At 43.2% G+C, this 10,954-nt stretch overlaps 1 pseudogene; it reads right to left on the bottom strand.

Annotated features, from left to right (window-relative positions):
* Window positions 1-3,784: 3,784 nt before the first annotated feature.
* LOC133363563 (5S ribosomal RNA) lies at window positions 3,785-3,903 on the bottom strand (annotated as a pseudogene).
* Window positions 3,904-10,954: the final 7,051 nt, after the last annotated feature.

The following is a 10,954-nucleotide window of genomic DNA, read 5'->3' as shown; positions in this document are numbered from 1 at the left end:
ATCTTACTACCCTCTCCTTCAGGCACCCTGGGATCACTCCTTCTTGGAGAGAAGCATTAATTATATCCCTGGCCCATCATACTGTCCCCTCCCTGCCAGATTTCATCAGCCATGAAGGACAAGGGACCAAGTCACAAGTAGTTGAACAAACCCAACCAAGTACTTTGTCCACATCCTCAGGCTGCAAAAGCTGAAACTCATCCAACGATATCAAGGCAAGAAAGACTAGGTGACTATAGACTTCACAATTCACATTGTGATGAGTCTGGCCCTGACTTCCATTTCCCTGCCTATTCAATGTCTTAACTACTTCTCATACATGCTTCTTCTATTGCATCATCATACTGCCCCCAAAATGCAAAATAAAAAATACCTCTCTACCTCCTTCATTCAAGGAGCCATCAATTCCCTGGAGAAGTTGTTTGCAAGATGGTTCGATTAGATTAATTAGTTAATGTTTGTAAAGTTCCATGAAACATGACTATAGATTAGAAAACACTCTTATAAATGTTAAGTATTATTGTTCTAACAGACAGATAGAAAAGGCAGATAGGCAGATAGGTGAAGAGAGATACAGCAGGCAGATAATGGGAATTATAATACTTACAGAACTTTGGATCTTCAAAGGCCTTCAGAGGCATTAACTAATTAATAACGTTAAGCAGGCAGATAATAGAGAGATACAGTGGGAAGGCAGATAGGAACACATCATGTGCCTTTGGATACATACACGCAAGCTCTCAAGCCACACCCATTTAACTGAAAGCCAACACTGAATCTCCCAGATTGAAAAACCAAGTTTATTTCTATATATAGACATGCACAGAGTCTGAAAGACCATTTTGACTCAAAGCCCTCCCAGACTGGGTTTGTTTGTTTGTTGCAGGTGTATTCTACAACACCCAAAAACAAAGTTGTTGTTGTTTTTAAAGATCCACATTTTCTTTCAGCATCTTGAGATATGTTGAAAGATTCAGGACAGATAAAAGAAAGTAGTTCTTCACACAGCACATACAGCTTGGAAAAGTTACTTTTTTGAACTATAGCTCCCATCAGCCCCAGCCAGCATGGCCACTGGATTGGGCTGATGGGAGTTGTAGTTCAAAAAAGTAACTTTTCCAAGCTCTGCCTATGGCATTTGCTCCCACAAGAGGCAGTGATGGCCACCAACTGGGATGGTTTTTAAAAATACATGCATGCTCTGCCTCCACAGTTGAGGCAGTAGGTTTCTGAACACCATCATCATCATCAAATTTAATAGCTGCCCTTCATCAGTAAGTCCCAGGGCAGGTCACAACAATATGAAGTACATTATTAAAAATATTAAAAACAAATCACCTTCACAGCTAGAGAGGGCTCTAAAACTACTGTATCTCTCTCAAGTGTCAAAAGCCAGTTGCTCGAAACCACAGGAAGGGAGAAGGCTCTTGCTCTCAGGTCCTGCTTGTAGGCTTCCCATGGGCATCTGGTTGGCCACTGTGAGAACAAGATGCTAGCTTAGATAGGCCACTGGCCAGATCTATTTTATTTTATTATTTTATTTATAAGATTTATATCCCACCTTTCCTCCTAGTAGGAGCCCAAACTCCTAGCAAACTCTTCCTATGTTCTTATGTTCTCCTTTATTTTGGGACTGATTTTGGATGCTCTATGGGTTTCGCATAATAATGCATTAGGGGTGGATTTATACTGGACCATCTACACATCATTCTGCTTTATGAGTTGTTCTGAGATCCTTCCCCAATGTTACCATATTATTTCCTGCCAGAGGGGCACTCTTGCGTTATACTGCAACAAAAGTGGGACAAAAAATAAAGCGGACCATTTACAGTATAAAAACTTGAAATATTTCAACAGGAAGCTATGGGACATACATGGATTGGAAACAAAGCAGTATATCCGCCCTGAAACATTTGCAATGAAAAAATAGGATTGAAATTGAGATCACTTATAACTATATATTGTATTTTGTTGTATTGTATTTTATTGTACTTGCCATATGTACGTTGCCTAGAGTGGTCATCGGCCAGATAGGCGACACATAAATTAAATTTATTATTATTATTATTATTACCCCAATGACATCATGAGTGCAAATCATTATAAATGTGCAATAAAAAGGACATCTGCAGGGGTCCTTAGTCTTTGCACAGAGATACAATCCAATGCTAGTTGTAACCTGTAAAATCAGGATCTAAATCTAAACCACTTTCTCCACACGAAGCATAATTTTATACACCTCTATCATGTTGCCCCCACAATTTTTTTCTGAACTAAAACCCCCCAAATGTTGTACCCATTCCTCATAATGGAGCTGCTCCACCCTCTTGAACAGGAGTGAGGAACCTTTGACCCTCCAGATGCTGCTGAACTACAACTCCCATCAGCCCTAACAAGCATGACTTCAATATAAGACAGGTTCCTGTGTTCCTAAGCTCATATTGAGAAGAAGCAATGTTATTTTAGGGAAGGGCTTTGCATGCAGAAGGTCCCAGGTTCAATCCAGATAGCACTGGGAAAGATCCGTTCCTCAAACCCTGGAGAGCCATTGGCAGCCAGTCTTGACTATACTGAGCTTGAAAGATCAATGGTCTGATTTCAGTATAAAACAGCTTCCTGTGTTTCTATACCCCCCGAGTATTTTCATGGCGAAGCACTAAATTCTGGGTCCCAAAGAATAAAATCTGTGTTTTCAGAACATAGAAGGTCATTATATTCACCTGTATTCATATGTAAATCCACCTTTCTCCCTACTGTGTATTTATTTCCTTGTGAGATGCTGAAATCTTGATGGCATGGGCTTATCTCTTTAGGAGACTGAGCATTTCTGCCTCATTGATATTTCATGGGTAATTGAGTTCCTCAGTAGAACTGCCTCTTCTCCTTAGCCAAAACCTTTGGTTAGGCACTATGAGTTCCTGACCCATTGACAACTAAATGATTACCTCCATGCCTTTGGAGGCTGAGGAGGCTTTTAGCTGGAGCACACCGGTCCAGACTTGGTGCTCCATTCCTGATGGCGTCCAGCTTGTTTGTCCTTGTCTTACCAGCAATTAGGGTCCTGACCTTTGCTTTGCTTTGCTTTGCTTTGCTGTGGAAGGAGAACTGCAGACATTGCTCTCTTCTAAGCTGTACGATCAAAATGTTGCCCTTCAAAGGATGGAAAGGTGAGAAGCAATAAAAAAGAACCACACTGGGAAGGCCCAGCTCTGGTAAATCAACCAGAAGGACCTGCATAGCCAGTGTGAGGCACCTCAGTAGGTTCTTTCACCATCACAGATTTTTTGTGAGAGTTTGTTAACCTTTCTTTGTTGTCTATGACTGTAAGGAGGTTCCTCAGAGACTCTTAAAACTGTGTCTCTGTGAACTATTCCCAAATAAAGAAAATACCTTGAGAATGCCCTCCTCGTCTCCACACGAGTTTCAAAGATGATTGGAACACTTAAGCTTTCCTCTAGACAACTAATTTATTGAACATTCATCCTGATTTGCTTCCACAGAGCTTAGACTATATCCAGACTTCATTGAGCATTTGTTCTGATTTGTTTGCAGGTCAGTTATACGGTGCACCTGATTTGGCCAAGGCCTGGGCCAAACTGGGCCCATTCAGTTTGGCCAAGTCAGGTTCTGACAGCCAAGTATCACTATGGGTCAGATGTTGTTGTTCTTATATGCCTTCAAGTCGATTACAACTTAGGACGACCCTATGAATCTTTTTTGGATATATTCATATGGCTTTCATGGTAAGAGGTATTCAGAGGTGGTTGACCATTGCCTTCCTCTAAGCCTACGGCACCCAGTATTCCCAGGCAGTCTCCCATCCAAGTACTAACCGGGCCTGACCCTGCTTAGCTTCCGAGATCAGATGAGATCGGGCATGTTCAGGGAAGCATGGCCATAATGGGTCAGATGTAATGACTCAGAATGACCTGGGGCTGTTAGGGGGTGGGGCATCAGGCAGGAAGAAGAGGCAGCCATAGCTGTCCTTCCTGCCTGACAAGCAGAGGCAGCGATCATCCAGGGGCACAGGTGCTGTTTGGTGAGGGGCTTTCCTGAAGGTAAGCTCTTTGAGAAACTGCATCATGCAGGATAAATTGACCCACTCTCAGCTGGAAGGGGGAGGAGATGCAGTGTCTCTGACATATGTTTGATTAGAGGGTTTTAACCTAATTAAACATGAGCTCTGTCCCTGGACTGATTTGGGAGTGGCCTGAGCCAGGGTGGGTTGGCCTGATCCCCCCCCTCCATATTGGAGCCACGGGGCACATAGGGGGTCTGTGCAGAACCCTGTTATATGACAATGAGCATTCATCCTGCATTCATCCTGATGGACTTGCATGGGCTGTACTCATTAAGGGTGGCTGATTCTGTCGATTTTGCTGTCTCTCAGTTTCTCATTTTTAGTCTTCAGTTCTTCACATTTCCACTTCAGTTTGTGATTTAAAAAATAAAATAAAAAGTCCCCATGAAAATTCATCAGCATTTCAGTGGAAATGACTTGTCATATACCCTTTTTTATGCGATCTTACCCAATAATTAGATGTTTTTAGAGTTTTATTGCCTGTTTGCTGCCCTGGGCACCTTTTTGGAGGAAAGGCAGGATATAACTTTAATAAATAAATAATATACATATTTCTGAGAAGTATATTTTCCCTAATATGTACAATTCTTATTTTCCTGAATTGGGGCACACTTTAGCCTAGTATCTGCAGGGCAAAATTCAGAGAAGTGCAAATTTTATTGATTGATTGATTGACAAAAATATTTGTATACTGCTATTTCATTAAAAGCATCAAAGCTGTTTACAACATGTTAAAAACAACAAAAACAATTTTGAATGATGGCTGTGTTTAGTTTCTAGGGATGGGTGCGAAATTAGATTCAGTTCATATTTAAAGTTTAATTCATCAAATTGACACTTTCTGAAACAGTATGAGAACTGAAACACAGCCATTCTTCAAACTATGCACTTATCTGAATTTTGCAGAACATATATTTCCTCCATATATTGGGGGAAAATGTGCACACAATGAATATGTTGGTGAAAATGCATTATGTTAGGATAATACAATGCAACAAATGTGTATATTAGTCAAAGCTGCATACAAAAATGTGTTTATTTGGAGAAATTCGCACTGAATTGCTGAAGATTTTTCATTAGGATTTTTTTTTTTAAAAAATTGCTAACTGCAGAAATGTGGAGAACCAAATTTAAGATTAGGATAATGAGAAACTGAGAGAACTGAAATTAACAGATCATTCCATCCCAATTAGGTTTGCATATTGTTTTGGAAAGTGTAGATTGGGAGGTTCGCCTTTCCATGAGAACTGAATCAAAGTTCACCCCTGACTACACCATTGGCGGTGCCCCTTCAAACTGTAAGGGCTGGAGGAAAGAGTCAGCTCCCCACTTGAGGGGTCCCTAGGCAGTGTAGAATCTGGATCTGGCGGACTCTCTCCTATCTCATTGGGGTTACCTGGTGGTGGCCCTGTTTGGGCTCTGTATCCGTTAGAACTCACTGCCCGAGTTTGCTATTAGAGGGAGTGAACACTCTGCAGTGCAATATGCATTGTTATGATAATCCAGATAACAGTATATTAGCTTGCAAATAGGGCAGCATTTCTGGTAATATCCTTCTCTTCACCCCCTAGCAAATATTCTGTTTGCTATTGGTCTGGCCAAAAATTGACTCCAACTACAGACTGAGATAAGGGGTTAGGCTGAAACTCAGTCTGAAGATGGCAATCCAACTGGTCAAAAGGGAGGCTCTTTATTTATTTATTTAAAGAACTGCTGTGGGCAATGATTGAAATCTAAGTGTAGCAAACAGGCCCTTCTCCAAGAATAGAAATTTAAATCAGAGATATAATCTTCAAAGCCATGGCGAGAATGCAAAAGAGGAAACCGTGGAGCCAGTCTGGGATTCGAGATTGCTGCCAAATCACTTAGGGCACCTCTGTCTTTTATTCTTTTCTGCAGGTCTAATTTCATCTGCATTTTAAGATTATAGTTGTGTGTCGGTGGGATCCATTTGGGACCTGGAGAGAAGGGAGGGCAAACCCTCCTATCCTAATTCTGTGATGCATGTGTGCCCTTGTCGATGACCCAAGTGACTGGCTTTTGTCACTTGTCTCTGTTGGGTTGAGCATCTGTACACAGAAAAGCTAAGGATTATGGATGGTGTAGGTTACCCATCCAAGCAATGCCTGGCTGCCCACTTGTTAATCTGCCCTAGAGTGGGGGGGGGAGTGAGGGAGGATTGAGAGGTGGAGTTGGTAGAACAGCCTAACTCCTCCTCTTGGAGAAAACAGACAGAGGGTGATTGACAGACAGCTGAGGCTGCAAAAAGAAAAAGAAGGTAGAATCTTGGGAATGATGGGGAAGACAGAGCATCTATTGACATCTAAAAATGGCCAGAATGTGCTTGCTTACCTTCCAATACATCGTACTAGCAACCTGACGCCATTTTTAATCAGGCAAATGATGAATAATATGAATGGATAAAATGATGGATAATATGGCTGTCCACCAGATTCAGCAGAGGCCCAAGGCTCAAGCCAAATCAGGCCCTTTCAGGCCTTGTGGGGCCTCAGCCAAATAGGGTTCTGACAGCCACAAAAGGTTACAGGTCGTATTGGATGACCTAGAGCGAGCCAAGGCTGTCAGGGCATAGGGCATCAGATAGGGAGAAGAGGCAGCTGCAGCTCTCCTTCCTGCCTGAGAGCCGCCACTGCCCCACAGGTTTGCTCCCTCAGTTTATCAGAGAATGATCCTGTGGGTGGTGGTTTGCCAGGCAATTTTCTGCAAGAAAGCACTTTCCAAACAAACACCCTCAGGATCATCCCCTGGGCTCAACAGCAGGAAAGCGCCTTGCAAACAACCAGCCTCAGAATCCCTCCTGAGGCTCAGCAGCTGATGACCTGAGGGAGTGAATCTGTGCAGAACTGACCCTGCTCTGAATCCGAAAGGCGGGGGGGGAGACACATTGTCTCCTTTCCCCTCCGCCTCCCTGCTGTATGTTTAATTGAGGTTTTTTAAAAACCCTAATTAAACATTAGCTCTGCCTCCTGGGAGTGGTTCCAAGCTGGGGCAAATGGTCCCCAGGTTACCCAGCTTGATGCTCCCCCCTCTGGATTGGAGCCACGGGGTGAACAGGGGAATCTGTGCACAGCCCTAATGGATAATCACTTTTAATCAAGTGTTGGATAATACACTACTTTTAATTAGGCAAATGATCCAAGAGGTCTTCTGTATCTTTAAAAGTTGTGCCGGGGGAAGGGAGAATTCCACCTTGTGGTTTTTCCCATTACAGAGTTGCAAGAAAACCTGCACTTGGCTGAATTTTCTCTTCTCTTAAAGATAGAGGATCATTCTCAGACCCTGAGCATGGCAACCCTATTGCAAGCAGCAGATGAATGCAATAGCACTCTTCCCAGCTGTGATTGAGTAGTAGCCATTGGCAACCTTATTCTCCATGAGCTCAGTCTCAGTCTTTACACACTATGCTTCCCATGACTCTCAAGGGTGAGAATGCAAGGGTTGGATTCTGTGCCCCCCTCGGTGCTTTCGTGATCCCATGAATCAATGTAGCAGATGCTTTGGGAATGAGGCAGCGATCCTCAGAGAAGGAGGCTGGAGGAGGTTGAGCAACATGTGCTGGCAGACGCGGAGAACCTGCGGAGTCAGCACCTGAGCCTCACTGTCAATCAGTCCCAGGAAGCTCATGCAGGACAAGGGTTGGGGCTGCAGAGGTGGCATGATGATGCAAGGGGCACAGGTGTGCTGCAGTTGTGAGAGCATGGCAATTTGCATGCATATAAAGCATCTTCCTTCTGAAGTCCTCCCTGAATTCTTTTTTAAGCAAACAGCCAAACACGTTAATTGATTTGTGTAATATTCATGGGTGTTGAGGTGAGAAAGGGAAATTGCTCTGGTACCAGATTCCCCTCTGTGCATGCTGCATCCCATCTGAATCTGCATGGTGCTTCTTCACCTTGCCATAAGTGGATGATTTGTTCGGTGACTCACATGCATCAGCTATGCCATAGGTGGCCAGGCTGTGGCATTTATGCCACTTGAGGCATAAGGGAGCTAGTCTTTGTAGCCTATGAACAAGACAGCCTGGCTATGGTTATTCATGTTCTGGCAACCTCCAGGTTAAACTACTGCAGTGCATTGTACATGGGGCTGCCTTTGGAGACTTCCTGGAAACTATAATTTGTTCAGAACCCAGCTGTTATGCTGCTAACTGGGAACAGGGCATTTGGGAAAATATATCACCAGTACATAAAGAGCTCCATTCTTGGAGGATAAGGCTATCAATGTCTACTAGCCATTATTATTGTTGTTGTTGTTGTCGTTGTCGTTGTCGTTGTTATGGTTATGGTTATGGTTATGGTTATGGTTATGGTTATGGTTATGGTTATGGTTATGGTTATAGTTATGGTTATGGTTATGATTATGATTATGATTATGATTATGATTATGATTATTTATCCCACTCTTCACCCAAAGGTCCCAGGACAGGTTACAGCAATTTCAAAATACATAATTAAAAACTGTAAAAACAACGTAAAAGCACAACATCACAAAATACAGGGTGGGACACAATCAAGCTTCTCTCCCTCACATGGACATTCATGGGATGATGCTGATAGAGGAGGAAGGTCACTGGTATGAGACCTTATCATTGGCATAAAAAAATAAGGGGAAAGAGTGGATCAGCTGCCAAGATCCTAGACCTTGTGGGGGGATGGGTTAACATAGACCTTTATTTCAGCTAGAACTCTGTACATGGACAGAAGCAGGATTTCGGGGTGTGCACCTTTCTGGATGAGGATGCACGTAGGCAAATGGGTGCTGCGTGTGTTGTCCCTGTTTACATAAGAGCATAAGAAGAGCCCTGCTACATCAGAGCAGATGCTGATCCAGTCCAGCACCCTGTTCTCACAGCGGCTAACCAGATGCCGATGGGAAAGTCTCAAGCAGAACCTGAGCGCAACAGCACTCTCCTCACTTGCGGTTGCCAGCAATTGATATTCAGAGGCCTACTACCGCTGATTGTGGAGGCAGAACATTGTCATCACGGTTAGTAGCCTTCTCCTCCATGGATTTGTCTAATCCTCTTTCAAGGCCATCCCAACTGGTGGCCCTCACTGTCTCTTACAAGAGCAAATTCCCCAGTTTAGCTATGCGCTGGGTGAAGAAGTCCTTCCTTTTGTCCGTCCTGAATGTTCCAACATTGTTTCATTGGATATCCCCAAGTTCTTTTATTAGGAGAGAGGGAGAAAAATTTCTCTCTCCATTTGCTCCATACAGGGCATGGTTTCCTTCCCTCTCTGGCAATGAAATGGGGATCCCCACCTTTCATTCCCCCAGAGAAATTCAGGAGAATTTTCCCTCCCAAACAGTAAACGCTCCTGGCATAAGTGCCCATGTTTCACTTTCCCGATCTAGCAATCTTACCGTTTGTTTATTTTTTTTTCCCATCCTCTTTTGGCACATCAAGTACATTAGATTACTCTATGTCAGTTGAGAAAGTCTCGACAGCTCCTTGTCGTGTGTGTATAAAGCTCTCTGTAATGCCGTAATATAGTATCACTGATATCTGTCTGAGATAACACCTAAGTGTCTACTGGCTATATAATTTGAAGCAAAAGTTAACAAAGAGAGGATATCTTTTAGTAAACATACAATCTTATTCAAAAACGAAAGAAATGTTGCCACTCTGTTTCAGATAGTAGCTTGGATAAACAGATTGAGATGTCATCCTTTCCTCAGATTGCTTCTGTATTCCTGAGATAGCTGAAATTGTCAGCTTTCTACAAGCTGTTAAAGGAGGACAAGAAATCCAACAAGTTCTGACATTCTAGGGCCAGAATCTCAGTCCCCCAAACAGATGACTTGCACTATTCTAATGACCTAACGGGACTAGACAGGAACAGTCTCCAGATGCTGTATGCACCCATAGCTGGATCAGAGTCATTATATCCTTGCAGTGTACGCCTAACCCAGTGGTTCCCAAACTTCCCCCCCACAAATGGACCACTTGAAAACTGCTGAGGGTCTCAGTGGACCACTTAATGATTTTTTTTGCCTGTTGCAGCAATTGAAATGCCTATGCTAGATGCTGTATGATTTTCAACTGCATTTTTATTTATTTTATTTTATTTATTGTATTGTACATAAATTATATTGTATTACAATTTGAATTCCATTGGATTCAAATTGTAAGTGTTCTTCCCAGACACACTGCAGACCATCTGAATGAAACTGTTGATGGGCAACTCAGTCTCCTACTCTCCCTTCTTAGGGTTTTCTGTCTTTTAACTGAATTTGGACTGGACAGCCCTTTAAAACAGAGGAGTGCTTCAAACAGAGGGGTGTCCTCTGTAGAGTAGGGCACATGGCTACCCTAGTTTTGCCTGAATCAATAAAGCCTTTAGAGGTGTCCTTGCTCTTACAAACATAAGAAGAGCCCTGCTGGATAAGGCCGGTTGCCCATTTAGGTAAGCATCCTGTTCTCTCAGTTGTCCAACTAGCAAAGGTGTAGTCATGCAGGGTCTTGGGAGGTCTTAGACCCTTGCTTTTAGGGAGCAGGGTCCCAGCAGGGTCCCTATGCCTCCAGCATCCTGCAAGCCAATCATCATGAAAAGGAAGTGTGTTAGCCACTGTGAAGAATCTTCTAACATGCTTCCTTGTCCTTTCCTGATGATTGGAGCCAATCAGAGTGAAAGACTCTTCTCAGTGCTAACACTCTCCTCCATACTTATTGGTTCCTAGCTATTAACAAGGACCACATTCTCAACTCCACAGCAAAAAAACAGGGAGGGGGCATGGCTGTGATTAACCTGAAAGGGCCCTGCACTTCTGAATTTACCACTACACTACTGCCAATGAGATGCCTGTGGGAAGCCCGCAAACAGGACCTGAGCGCAACAGCACTCTCCCCTC

The sequence above is a fragment of the Rhineura floridana genome, chromosome 8 (genome assembly GCF_030035675.1).
Source record: "Rhineura floridana isolate rRhiFlo1 chromosome 8, rRhiFlo1.hap2, whole genome shotgun sequence".
Taxonomy (NCBI): Eukaryota; Metazoa; Chordata; class Lepidosauria; order Squamata; family Rhineuridae; genus Rhineura; species Rhineura floridana.
This window is presented reverse-complemented; position numbering and strand designations above follow the sequence as displayed.